Raw genomic sequence first — 12,067 nt, 5'->3', positions numbered from 1 at the left:
GTGCTCTGCGACTGTCTGGCGCTCTGCTCTGTGGGTGGGTGGGGCTGCAGTGCGGGGTGAGAGCGTGGTTGTGGTTAGGCGAGAGGGCTTGATGTGGGGCGTGGGGATGTGTAGAGGTGATGCAGGGGGTCGACGTGGTGAAGGCAGGTGTGTGTGGGCGTTGCCTGCAGCCCCCCTCCGTGGGGCTGCAGTGTGGGGTGGGAGCGTGGTTGTGGTCGCCCGAGAGGGCTCTTGGCGGGGCAGGGTTGCGTGGGGATGTGAGCGGGTGTTGCCGGGGGTCACCGCGGTGGGGCAGGTGTGTGTTCTGGAGGCGTGCCGCTGCTGTGCGTGGGTCGGTGAGGCTGTAGTGTGGGACGAGAGCCTGTTGCCGGTGGCCCGAGGGGCCACTTTGCGGGGCAGGTGTGCGTGGGGATGAGAGCGGGTGTTGCCAGGGGTGATGGTGGTGGGGCAGGTGTGTGTCCTAGAGGTGTTCCGTTGCTGTGCGTGAGTCGGTGGGGCTGCAGTGTGGGGTGGGAGCCTGCTGTCAGTGGCACCAGGGGCCTCTTTGCGGGGCAGGGGTGCGTGGGGATGAGAGCGGGTATTGCAGGGGGTCTCCGTGGTGGGGCAGGTGTGTGTCTAGAGGCGTGCCGCTGCTGTGCGTGGGTCGGTGAGGCTGCAGTGTGGGGTAGGAGTGTGGTTGTGGTCGCCCGAGAGGGATCTTGGCGGGGCAGAGTTGCGTGGGGATGTGAACGGGTATTGCTGGGGGTCTCCGTGGTGGGGCAGGTGTGTGTTCTAGAGGTGTTGCGTTGCTGTGCTTGAGTTGTTGGGGCTGCAGTGTGGGGTGGGAGCGTGGTGTTGGTGGTCCGAGGGGACTCTCTGAGGGGCAGGGGTGCGTGGGGATGAGAGCGGGTGTTGCCGGGGGTCACCGTGGTGGGGCAGGTGTGTGTCCTGAGGCGTGCCGCTGCTGTGCGTGTCTCAGTGAGTCAGTAGTGTGGGGCGGGAGCCTGTTGTCGGTGGCCCGAGGGGCCTCCTTGCGGGGCAGGGTAGCGTGGGGATGAGACTGGGTGTTGATGGGGGTCACCGTGGTGGGGCAGGTGTGTGTCCCAGAGGCGTGCCGCTGCTGTGCGTGTCTCAGTGAGTCTGTAGTGTGGGGTAGGAGCGTGGTTGTCGTCACCCGAGAGGGCTCTTGGCGGGGCCTGGGTTGCGTGGGGATGTGAGCGGGTGTTGCCGGGGGTCACCGCGGTGGGGCAGGTGTGTGTTCTGGAGGCGTGCCGCTGCTGTGCGTGGGTCGGTGAGGCTGTAGTGTGGGACGAGAGCCTGTTGCCGGTGGCCCGAGGGGCCTCTTTGCGGGTCAGGGCTGCGTGGGGATGAGAGCGGGTGTTGCCAGGGGTGACCGTGGTGGGGCAGGTGCGTGTTCTAGAGGCGTTCCGTTGCTGTGCGTGTCTCAGTGAGTCCGTAGCGTGGGGTAGGAGCGTGGTTGTCGTCACCCGAGAGGGCTCTTGGCGGGGACAGGGCTGCCTACGGCCATACCACCCTGAGAACGCCCGATCTCGTCTGATCTCGGAAGCTAAGCAGGGTCGGGCCCGGTTAGTACTTGGATGGGAGACCGCCTGGGAATACCGGGTGCTGTAGGCTTTTGGCCTTGGCGGAGGCCGCGGGGCGGCCCCTGTTTTCTTGCTGCGGTGTTGCGGAGGGGCAGGGGTGTGCGGGTGAGGGCCGGGGTCGCGGTGGTGGGGCAGGTGTGCTCTGCGACTGTCTGGCGCTCTGCTCTGTGGGTGGGTGGGGCTGCAGTGCGGGGTGAGAGCGTGGTTGTGGTTAGGCGAGAGGGCTTGATGTGGGGCGTGGGGATGTGTAGAGGTGATGCAGGGGGTCGACGTGGTGAAGGCAGGTGTGTGTGGGTGTTGCCTGCAGCCCCCCTCCGTGGGGCTGCAGTGTGGGGTGGGAGCGTGGTTGTGGTCGCCCGAGAGGGCTCTTGGCGGGGCAGGGTTGCGTGGGGATGTGAGCGGGTGTTGCCGGGGGTCACCGCGGTGGGGCAGGTGTGTGTTCTGGAGGCGTGCCGCTGCTGTGCGTGGGTCGGTGAGGCTGTAGTGTGGGACGAGAGCCTGTTGCCGGTGGCCCGAGGGGCCACTTTGCGGGGCAGGCGTGCGTGGGGATGAGAGCGGGTGTTGCCAGGGGTGATGGTGGTGGGGCAGGTGTGTGTCCTAGAGGTGTTCCGTTGCTGTGCGTGAGTCGGTGGGGCTGCAGTGTGGGGTGGGAGCCTGCTGTCAGTGGCACCAGGGGCCTCTTTGCGGGGCAGGGGTGCGTGGGGATGAGAGCGGGTATTGCAGGGGGTCTCCGTGGTGGGGCAGGTGTGTGTCTAGAGGCGTGCCGCTGCTGTGCGTGGGTCGGTGAGGCTGCAGTGTGGGGTAGGAGTGTGGTTGTGGTCGCCCGAGAGGGATCTTGGCGGGGCAGAGTTGCGTGGGGATGTGAACGGGTATTGCTGGGGGTCTCCGTGGTGGGGCAGGTGTGTGTTCTAGAGGTGTTGCGTTGCTGTGCTTGAGTTGTTGGGGCTGCAGTGTGGGGTGGGAGCGTGGTGCTGGTGGTCCGAGGGGACTCTCTGAGGGGCAGGGGTGCGTGGGGATGAGAGCGGGTGTTGCCGGGGGTCACCGTGGTGGGGCAGGTGTGTGTCCTGAGGCGTGCCGCTGCTGTGCGTGTCTCAGTGAGTCAGTAGTGTGGGGCGGGAGCCTGTTGTCGGTGGCCCGAGGGGCCTCCTTGCGGGGCAGGGTAGCGTGGGGATGAGACTGGGTGTTGATGGGGGTCACCGTGGTGGGGCAGGTGTGTGTCCCAGAGGCGTGCCGCTGCTGTGCGTGTCTCAGTGAGTCTGTAGTGTGGGGTAGGAGCGTGGTTGTCGTCACCCGAGAGGGCTCTTGGCGGGGCCTGGGTTGCGTGGGGATGTGAGCGGATGTTGCCGGGGGTCACCGCGGTGGGGCAGGTGTGTGTTCTGGAGGCGTGCCGCTGCTGTGCGTGGGTCGGTGAGGCTGTAGTGTGGGACGAGAGCCTGTTGCCGGTGGCCCGAGGGGCCTCTTTGCGGGGCAGGGTAGCGTGGGGATGAGATTGGGTGTTGATGGGGGTCACCGTGGTGGGGCAGGTGTGTGTCCCAGAGGCGTGCCGCTGCTGTGCGTGTCTCAGTGAGTCTGTAGTGTGGGGTAGGAGCGTGGTTGTCGTCACCCGAGAGGGCTCTTGGCGGGGCCTGGGTTGCGTGGGGATGTGAGCGGATGTTGCCGGGGGTCACCGCGGTGGGGCAGGTGTTTGTTCTGGAGGCGTGCCGCTGCTGCGCGTGGGTCGGTGAGGCTGTAGTGTGGGACGAGAGCCTGTTGCCGGTGGCCCGAGGGGCCTCTTTGCGGGTCAGGGCTGCGTGGGGATGAGAGCGGGTGTTGCCAGGGGTGACCGTGGTGGGGCAGGTGCGTGTTCTAGAGGCGTTCCGTTGCTGTGCGTGTCTCAGTGAGTCCGTAGCGTGGGGTAGGAGCGTGGTTGTCGTCACCCGAGAGGGCTCTTGGCGGGGACAGGGCTGCCTACGGCCATACCACCCTGAGAACGCCCGATCTCGTCTGATCTCGGAAGCTAAGCAGGGTCGGGCCCGGTTAGTACTTGGATGGGAGACCGCCTGGGAATACCGGGTGCTGTAGGCTTTTGGCCTTGGCGGAGGCCGCGGGGCGGCCCCTGTTTTCTTGCTGCGGTGTTGCGGAGGGGCAGGGGTGTGCGGGTGAGGGCCGGGGTCGCGGTGGTGGGGCAGGTGTGCTCTGCGACTGTCTGGCGCTCTGCTCTGTGGGTGGGTGGGGCTGCAGTGCGGGGTGAGAGCGTGGTTGTGGTTAGGCGAGAGGGCTTGATGTGGGGCGTGGGGATGTGTAGAGGTGATGCAGGGGGTCGACGTGGTGAAGGCAGGTGTGTGTGGGTGTTGCCTGCAGCCCCCCTCCGTGGGGCTGCAGTGTGGGGTGGGAGCGTGGTTGTGGTCGCCCGAGAGGGCTCTTGGCGGGGCAGGGTTGCGTGGGGATGTGAGCGGGTGTTGCCGGGGGTCACCGCGGTGGGGCAGGTGTGTGTTCTGGAGGCGTGCCGCTGCTGTGCGTGGGTCGGTGAGGCTGTAGTGTGGGACGAGAGCCTGTTGCCGGTGGCCCGAGGGGCCACTTTGCGGGGCAGGTGTGCGTGGGGATGAGAGCGGGTGTTGCCAGGGGTGCTGGTGGTGGGGCAGGTGTGTGTCCTAGAGGTGTTCCGTTGCTGTGCGTGAGTCGGTGGGGCTGCAGTGTGGGGTGGGAGCCTGCTGTCAGTGGCACCAGGGGCCTCTTTGCGGGGCAGGGGTGCGTGGGGATGAGAGCGGGTATTGCAGGGGGTCTCCGTGGTGGGGCAGGTGTGTGTCTAGAGGCGTGCCGCTGCTGTGCGTGGGTCGGTGAGGCTGCAGTGTGGGGTAGGAGTGTGGTTGTGGTCGCCCGAGAGGGATCTTGGCGGGGCAGAGTTGCGTGGGGATGTGAACGGGTATTGCTGGGGGTCTCCGTGGTGGGGCAGGTGTGTGTTCTAGAGGTGTTGCGTTGCTGTGCTTGAGTTGTTGGGGCTGCAGTGTGGGGTGGGAGCGTGGTGCTGGTGGTCCGAGGGGACTCTCTGAGGGGCAGGGGTGCGTGGGGATGAGAGCGGGTGTTGCCGGGGGTCACCGTGGTGGGGCAGGTGTGTGTCCTGAGGCGTGCCGCTGCTGTGCGTGTCTCAGTGAGTCAGTAGTGTGGGGCGGGAGCCTGTTGTCGGTGGCCCGAGGGGCCTCCTTGCGGGGCAGGGTAGCGTGGGGATGAGACTGGGTGTTGATGGGGGTCACCGTGGTGGGGCAGGTGTGTGTCCCAGAGGCGTGCCGCTGCTGTGCGTGTCTCAGTGAGTCTGTAGTGTGGGGTAGGAGCGTGGTTGTCGTCACCCGAGAGGGCTCTTGGCGGGGCCTGGGTTGCGTGGGGATGTGAGCGGGTGTTGCCGGGGGTCACCGCGGTGGGGCAGGTGTGTGTTCTGGAGGCGTGCCGCTGCTGTGCGTGGGTCGGTGAGGCTGTAGTGTGGGACGAGAGCCTGTTGCCGGTGGCCCGAGGGGCCTCTTTGCGGGTCAGGGCTGCGTGGGGATGAGAGCGGGTGTTGCCAGGGGTGACCGTGGTGGGGCAGGTGCGTGTTCTAGAGGCGTTCCGTTGCTGTGCGTGTCTCAGTGAGTCCGTAGCGTGGGGTAGGAGCGTGGTTGTCGTCACCCGAGAGGGCTCTTGGCGGGGACAGGGCTGCCTACGGCCATACCACCCTGAGAACGCCCGATCTCGTCTGATCTCGGAAGCTAAGCAGGGTCGGGCCCGGTTAGTACTTGGATGGGAGACCGCCTGGGAATACCGGGTGCTGTAGGCTTTTGGCCTTGGCGGAGGCCGCGGGGCGGCCCCTGTTTTCTTGCTGCGGTGTTGCGGAGGGGCAGGGGTGTGCGGGTGAGGGCCGGGGTCGCGGTGGTGGGGCAGGTGTGCTCTGCGACTGTCTGGCGCTCTGCTCTGTGGGTGGGTGGGGCTGCAGTGCGGGGTGAGAGCGTGGTTGTGGTTAGGCGAGAGGGCTTGATGTGGGGCGTGGGGATGTGTAGAGGTGATGCAGGGGGTCGACGTGGTGAAGGCAGGTGTGTGTGGGCGTTGCCTGCAGCCCCCCTCCGTGGGGCTGCAGTGTGGGGTGGGAGCGTGGTTGTGGTCGCCCGAGAGGGCTCTTGGCGGGGCAGGGTTGCGTGGGGATGTGAGCGGGTGTTGCCGGGGGTCACCGCGGTGGGGCAGGTGTGTGTTCTGGAGGCGTGCCGCTGCTGTGCGTGGGTCGGTGAGGCTGTAGTGTGGGACGAGAGCCCGTTGCCGGTGGCCCGAGGGGCCACTTTGCGGGGCAGGTGTGCGTGGGGATGAGAGCGGGTGTTGCCAGGGGTGATGGTGGTGGGGCAGGTGTGTGTCCTAGAGGTGTTCCGTTGCTGTGCGTGAGTCGGTGGGGCTGCAGTGTGGGGTGGGAGCCTGCTGTCAGTGGCACCAGGGGCCTCTTTGCGGGGCAGGGGTGCGTGGGGATGAGAGCGGGTATTGCAGGGGGTCTCCGTGGTGGGGCAGGTGTGTGTCTAGAGGCGTGCCGCTGCTGTGCGTGGGTCGGTGAGGCTGCAGTGTGGGGTAGGAGTGTGGTTGTGGTCGCCCGAGAGGGATCTTGGCGGGGCAGAGTTGCGTGGGGATGTGAACGGGTATTGCTGGGGGTCTCCGTGGTGGGGCAGGTGTGTGTTCTAGAGGTGTTGCGTTGCTGTGCTTGAGTTGTTGGGGCTGCAGTGTGGGGTGGGAGCGTGGTGTTGGTGGTCCGAGGGGACTCTCTGAGGGGCAGGGGTGCGTGGGGATGAGAGCGGGTGTTGCCGGGGGTCACCGTGGTGGGGCAGGTGTGTGTCCTGAGGCGTGCCGCTGCTGTGCGTGTCTCAGTGAGTCAGTAGTGTGGGGCGGGAGCCTGTTGTCGGTGGCCCGAGGGGCCTCCTTGCGGGGCAGGGTAGCGTGGGGATGAGACTGGGTGTTGATGGGGGTCACCGTGGTGGGGCAGGTGTGTGTCCCAGAGGCGTGCCGCTGCTGTGCGTGTCTCAGTGAGTCTGTAGTGTGGGGTAGGAGCGTGGTTGTCGTCACCCGAGAGGGCTCTTGGCGGGGCCTGGGTTGCGTGGGGATGTGAGCGGGTGTTGCCGGGGGTCACCGCGGTGGGGCAGGTGTGTGTTCTGGAGGCGTGCCGCTGCTGTGCGTGGGTCGGTGAGGCTGTAGTGTGGGACGAGAGCCTGTTGCCGGTGGCCCGAGGGGCCTCTTTGCGGGGCAGGGTAGCGTGGGGATGAGATTGGGTGTTGATGGGGGTCACCGTGGTGGGGCAGGTGTGTGTCCCAGAGGCGTGCCGCTGCTGTGCGTGTCTCAGTGAGTCTGTAGTGTGGGGTAGGAGCGTGGTTGTCGTCACCCGAGAGGGCTCTTGGCGGGGCCTGGGTTGCGTGGGGATGTGAGCGGATGTTGCCGGGGGTCACCGCGGTGGGGCAGGTGTTTGTTCTGGAGGCGTGCCGCTGCTGCGCGTGGGTCGGTGAGGCTGTAGTGTGGGACGAGAGCCTGTTGCCGGTGGCCCGAGGGGCCTCTTTGCGGGTCAGGGCTGCGTGGGGATGAGAGCGGGTGTTGCCAGGGGTGACCGTGGTGGGGCAGGTGCGTGTTCTAGAGGCGTTCCGTTGCTGTGCGTGTCTCAGTGAGTCCGTAGCGTGGGGTAGGAGCGTGGTTGTCGTCACCCGAGAGGGCTCTTGGCGGGGACAGGGCTGCCTACGGCCATACCACCCTGAGAACGCCCGATCTCGTCTGATCTCGGAAGCTAAGCAGGGTCGGGCCCGGTTAGTACTTGGATGGGAGACCGCCTGGGAATACCGGGTGCTGTAGGCTTTTGGCCTTGGCGGAGGCCGCGGGGCGGCCCCTGTTTTCTTGCTGCGGTGTTGCGGAGGGGCAGGGGTGTGCGGGTGAGGGCCGGGGTCGCGGTGGTGGGGCAGGTGTGCTCTGCGACTGTCTGGCGCTCTGCTCTGTGGGTGGGTGGGGCTGCAGTGCGGGGTGAGAGCGTGGTTGTGGTTAGGCGAGAGGGCTTGATGTGGGGCGTGGGGATGTGTAGAGGTGATGCAGGGGGTCGACGTGGTGAAGGCAGGTGTGTGTGGGTGTTGCCTGCAGCCCCCCTCCGTGGGGCTGCAGTGTGGGGTGGGAGCGTGGTTGTGGTCGCCCGAGAGGGCTCTTGGCGGGGCAGGGTTGCGTGGGGATGTGAGCGGGTGTTGCCGGGGGTCACCGCGGTGGGGCAGGTGTGTGTTCTGGAGGCGTGCCGCTGCTGTGCGTGGGTCGGTGAGGCTGTAGTGTGGGACGAGAGCCTGTTGCCGGTGGCCCGAGGGGCCACTTTGCGGGGCAGGTGTGCGTGGGGATGAGAGCGGGTGTTGCCAGGGGTGCTGGTGGTGGGGCAGGTGTGTGTCCTAGAGGTGTTCCGTTGCTGTGCGTGAGTCGGTGGGGCTGCAGTGTGGGGTGGGAGCCTGCTGTCAGTGGCACCAGGGGCCTCTTTGCGGGGCAGGGGTGCGTGGGGATGAGAGCGGGTATTGCAGGGGGTCTCCGTGGTGGGGCAGGTGTGTGTCTAGAGGCGTGCCGCTGCTGTGCGTGGGTCGGTGAGGCTGCAGTGTGGGGTAGGAGTGTGGTTGTGGTCGCCCGAGAGGGATCTTGGCGGGGCAGAGTTGCGTGGGGATGTGAACGGGTATTGCTGGGGGTCTCCGTGGTGGGGCAGGTGTGTGTTCTAGAGGTGTTGCGTTGCTGTGCTTGAGTTGTTGGGGCTGCAGTGTGGGGTGGGAGCGTGGTGCTGGTGGTCCGAGGGGACTCTCTGAGGGGCAGGGGTGCGTGGGGATGAGAGCGGGTGTTGCCGGGGGTCACCGTGGTGGGGCAGGTGTGTGTCCTGAGGCGTGCCGCTGCTGTGCGTGTCTCAGTGAGTCAGTAGTGTGGGGCGGGAGCCTGTTGTCGGTGGCCCGAGGGGCCTCCTTGCGGGGCAGGGTAGCGTGGGGATGAGACTGGGTGTTGATGGGGGTCACCGTGGTGGGGCAGGTGTGTGTCCCAGAGGCGTGCCGCTGCTGTGCGTGTCTCAGTGAGTCTGTAGTGTGGGGTAGGAGCGTGGTTGTCGTCACCCGAGAGGGCTCTTGGCGGGGCCTGGGTTGCGTGGGGATGTGAGCGGGTGTTGCCGGGGGTCACCGCGGTGGGGCAGGTGTGTGTTCTGGAGGCGTGCCGCTGCTGTGCGTGGGTCGGTGAGGCTGTAGTGTGGGACGAGAGCCTGTTGCCGGTGGCCCGAGGGGCCTCTTTGCGGGTCAGGGCTGCGTGGGGATGAGAGCGGGTGTTGCCAGGGGTGACCGTGGTGGGGCAGGTGCGTGTTCTAGAGGCGTTCCGTTGCTGTGCGTGTCTCAGTGAGTCCGTAGCGTGGGGTAGGAGCGTGGTTGTCGTCACCCGAGAGGGCTCTTGGCGGGGACAGGGCTGCCTACGGCCATACCACCCTGAGAACGCCCGATCTCGTCTGATCTCGGAAGCTAAGCAGGGTCGGGCCCGGTTAGTACTTGGATGGGAGACCGCCTGGGAATACCGGGTGCTGTAGGCTTTTGGCCTTGGCGGAGGCCGCGGGGCGGCCCCTGTTTTCTTGCTGCGGTGTTGCGGAGGGGCAGGGGTGTGCGGGTGAGGGCCGGGGTCGCGGTGGTGGGGCAGGTGTGCTCTGCGACTGTCTGGCGCTCTGCTCTGTGGGTGGGTGGGGCTGCAGTGCGGGGTGAGAGCGTGGTTGTGGTTAGGCGAGAGGGCTTGATGTGGGGCGTGGGGATGTGTAGAGGTGATGCAGGGGGTCGACGTGGTGAAGGCAGGTGTGTGTGGGCGTTGCCTGCAGCCCCCCTCCGTGGGGCTGCAGTGTGGGGTGGGAGCGTGGTTGTGGTCGCCCGAGAGGGCTCTTGGCGGGGCAGGGTTGCGTGGGGATGTGAGCGGGTGTTGCCGGGGGTCACCGCGGTGGGGCAGGTGTGTGTTCTGGAGGCGTGCCGCTGCTGTGCGTGGGTCGGTGAGGCTGTAGTGTGGGACGAGAGCCCGTTGCCGGTGGCCCGAGGGGCCACTTTGCGGGGCAGGTGTGCGTGGGGATGAGAGCGGGTGTTGCCAGGGGTGATGGTGGTGGGGCAGGTGTGTGTCCTAGAGGTGTTCCGTTGCTGTGCGTGAGTCGGTGGGGCTGCAGTGTGGGGTGGGAGCCTGCTGTCAGTGGCACCAGGGGCCTCTTTGCGGGGCAGGGGTGCGTGGGGATGAGAGCGGGTATTGCAGGGGGTCTCCGTGGTGGGGCAGGTGTGTGTCTAGAGGCGTGCCGCTGCTGTGCGTGGGTCGGTGAGGCTGCAGTGTGGGGTAGGAGTGTGGTTGTGGTCGCCCGAGAGGGATCTTGGCGGGGCAGAGTTGCGTGGGGATGTGAACGGGTATTGCTGGGGGTCTCCGTGGTGGGGCAGGTGTGTGTTCTAGAGGTGTTGCGTTGCTGTGCTTGAGTTGTTGGGGCTGCAGTGTGGGGTGGGAGCGTGGTGTTGGTGGTCCGAGGGGACTCTCTGAGGGGCAGGGGTGCGTGGGGATGAGAGCGGGTGTTGCCGGGGGTCACCGTGGTGGGGCAGGTGTGTGTCCTGAGGCGTGCCGCTGCTGTGCGTGTCTCAGTGAGTCAGTAGTGTGGGGCGGGAGCCTGTTGTCGGTGGCCCGAGGGGCCTCCTTGCGGGGCAGGGTAGCGTGGGGATGAGACTGGGTGTTGATGGGGGTCACCGTGGTGGGGCAGGTGTGTGTCCCAGAGGCGTGCCGCTGCTGTGCGTGTCTCAGTGAGTCTGTAGTGTGGGGTAGGAGCGTGGTTGTCGTCACCCGAGAGGGCTCTTGGCGGGGCCTGGGTTGCGTGGGGATGTGAGCGGGTGTTGCCGGGGGTCACCGCGGTGGGGCAGGTGTGTGTTCTGGAGGCGTGCCGCTGCTGTGCGTGGGTCGGTGAGGCTGTAGTGTGGGACGAGAGCCTGTTGCCGGTGGCCCGAGGGGCCTCTTTGCGGGGCAGGGTAGCGTGGGGATGAGATTGGGTGTTGTTGGGGGTCACCGTGGTGGGGCAGGTGTGTGTCCCAGAGGCGTGCCGCTGCTGTGCGTGTCTCAGTGAGTCTGTAGTGTGGGGTAGGAGCGTGGTTGTCGTCACCCGAGAGGGCTCTTGGCGGGGCCTGGGTTGCGTGGGGATGTGAGCGGATGTTGCCGGGGGTCACCGCGGTGGGGCAGGTGTTTGTTCTGGAGGCGTGCCGCTGCTGCGCGTGGGTCGGTGAGGCTGTAGTGTGGGACGAGAGCCTGTTGCCGGTGGCCCGAGGGGCCTCTTTGCGGGTCAGGGCTGCGTGGGGATGAGAGCGGGTGTTGCCAGGGGTGACCGTGGTGGGGCAGGTGCGTGTTCTAGAGGCGTTCCGTTGCTGTGCGTGTCTCAGTGAGTCCGTAGCGTGGGGTAGGAGCGTGGTTGTCGTCACCCGAGAGGGCTCTTGGCGGGGACAGGGCTGCCTACGGCCATACCACCCTGAGAACGCCCGATCTCGTCTGATCTCGGAAGCTAAGCAGGGTCGGGCCCGGTTAGTACTTGGATGGGAGACCGCCTGGGAATACCGGGTGCTGTAGGCTTTTGGCCTTGGCGGAGGCCGCGGGGCGGCCCCTGTTTTCTTGCTGCGGTGTTGCGGAGGGGCAGGGGTGTGCGGGTGAGGGCCGGGGTCGCGGTGGTGGGGCAGGTGTGCTCTGCGACTGTCTGGCGCTCTGCTCTGTGGGTGGGTGGGGCTGCAGTGCGGGGTGAGAGCGTGGTTGTGGTTAGGCGAGAGGGCTTGATGTGGGGCGTGGGGATGTGTAGAGGTGATGCAGGGGGTCGACGTGGTGAAGGCAGGTGTGTGTGGGTGTTGCCTGCAGCCCCCCTCCGTGGGGCTGCAGTGTGGGGTGGGAGCGTGGTTGTGGTCGCCCGAGAGGGCTCTTGGCGGGGCAGGGTTGCGTGGGGATGTGAGCGGGTGTTGCCGGGGGTCACCGCGGTGGGGCAGGTGTGTGTTCTGGAGGCGTGCCGCTGCTGTGCGTGGGTCGGTGAGGCTGTAGTGTGGGACGAGAGCCTGTTGCCGGTGGCCCGAGGGGCCACTTTGCGGGGCAGGTGTGCGTGGGGATGAGAGCGGGTGTTGCCAGGGGTGCTGGTGGTGGGGCAGGTGTGTGTCCTAGAGGTGTTCCGTTGCTGTGCGTGAGTCGGTGGGGCTGCAGTGTGGGGTGGGAGCCTGCTGTCAGTGGCACCAGGGGCCTCTTTGCGGGGCAGGGGTGCGTGGGGATGAGAGCGGGTATTGCAGGGGGTCTCCGTGGTGGGGCAGGTGTGTGTCTAGAGGCGTGCCGCTGCTGTGCGTGGGTCGGTGAGGCTGCAGTGTGGGGTAGGAGTGTGGTTGTGGTCGCCCGAGAGGGATCTTGGCGGGGCAGAGTTGCGTGGGGATGTGAACGGGTATTGCTGGGGGTCTCCGTGGTGGGGCAGGTGTGTGTTCTAGAGGTGTTGCGTTGCTGTGCTTGAGTTGTTGGGG

The 12,067-nt window shown here is 66.9% G+C and overlaps 6 non-coding genes across 6 annotated transcripts; all 6 read left to right on the top strand.

The window, feature by feature from the left end:
• Positions 1-1,495: 1,495 nt before the first annotated feature.
• LOC126040156 (5S ribosomal RNA) lies at positions 1,496-1,614 on the top strand. Its single transcript, XR_007506574.1, has one exon. It is a non-coding gene; the product is annotated as a 5S ribosomal RNA (ribosomal RNA).
• Positions 1,615-3,528: 1,914 nt separating this feature from the next.
• LOC126040155 (5S ribosomal RNA) lies at positions 3,529-3,647 on the top strand. Its single transcript, XR_007506573.1, has one exon. It is a non-coding gene; the product is annotated as a 5S ribosomal RNA (ribosomal RNA).
• A 1,601-nt stretch (positions 3,648-5,248) lies between these two features.
• Positions 5,249-5,367, top strand: LOC126040154 (5S ribosomal RNA). The gene has a single exon (XR_007506572.1). It is a non-coding gene; the product is annotated as a 5S ribosomal RNA (ribosomal RNA).
• A 1,914-nt stretch (positions 5,368-7,281) lies between these two features.
• On the top strand, positions 7,282-7,400 carry LOC126040153 (5S ribosomal RNA). The gene has a single exon (XR_007506571.1). It is a non-coding gene; the product is annotated as a 5S ribosomal RNA (ribosomal RNA).
• A 1,601-nt stretch (positions 7,401-9,001) lies between these two features.
• Positions 9,002-9,120, top strand: LOC126040151 (5S ribosomal RNA). The gene has a single exon (XR_007506570.1). It is a non-coding gene; the product is annotated as a 5S ribosomal RNA (ribosomal RNA).
• A 1,914-nt stretch (positions 9,121-11,034) lies between these two features.
• Positions 11,035-11,153, top strand: LOC126040150 (5S ribosomal RNA). Its single transcript, XR_007506569.1, has one exon. It is a non-coding gene; the product is annotated as a 5S ribosomal RNA (ribosomal RNA).
• The last annotated feature ends 914 nt before the right edge of the window (positions 11,154-12,067 follow it).

Source organism: Accipiter gentilis, chromosome 6 (genome assembly GCF_929443795.1).
Source record: "Accipiter gentilis chromosome 6, bAccGen1.1, whole genome shotgun sequence".
NCBI classification, from domain to species: Eukaryota; Metazoa; Chordata; class Aves; order Accipitriformes; family Accipitridae; genus Astur; species Astur gentilis.
Note: the sequence above shows the minus strand (reverse complement) of the source record. Positions and strands in the feature narration are given on the sequence as shown.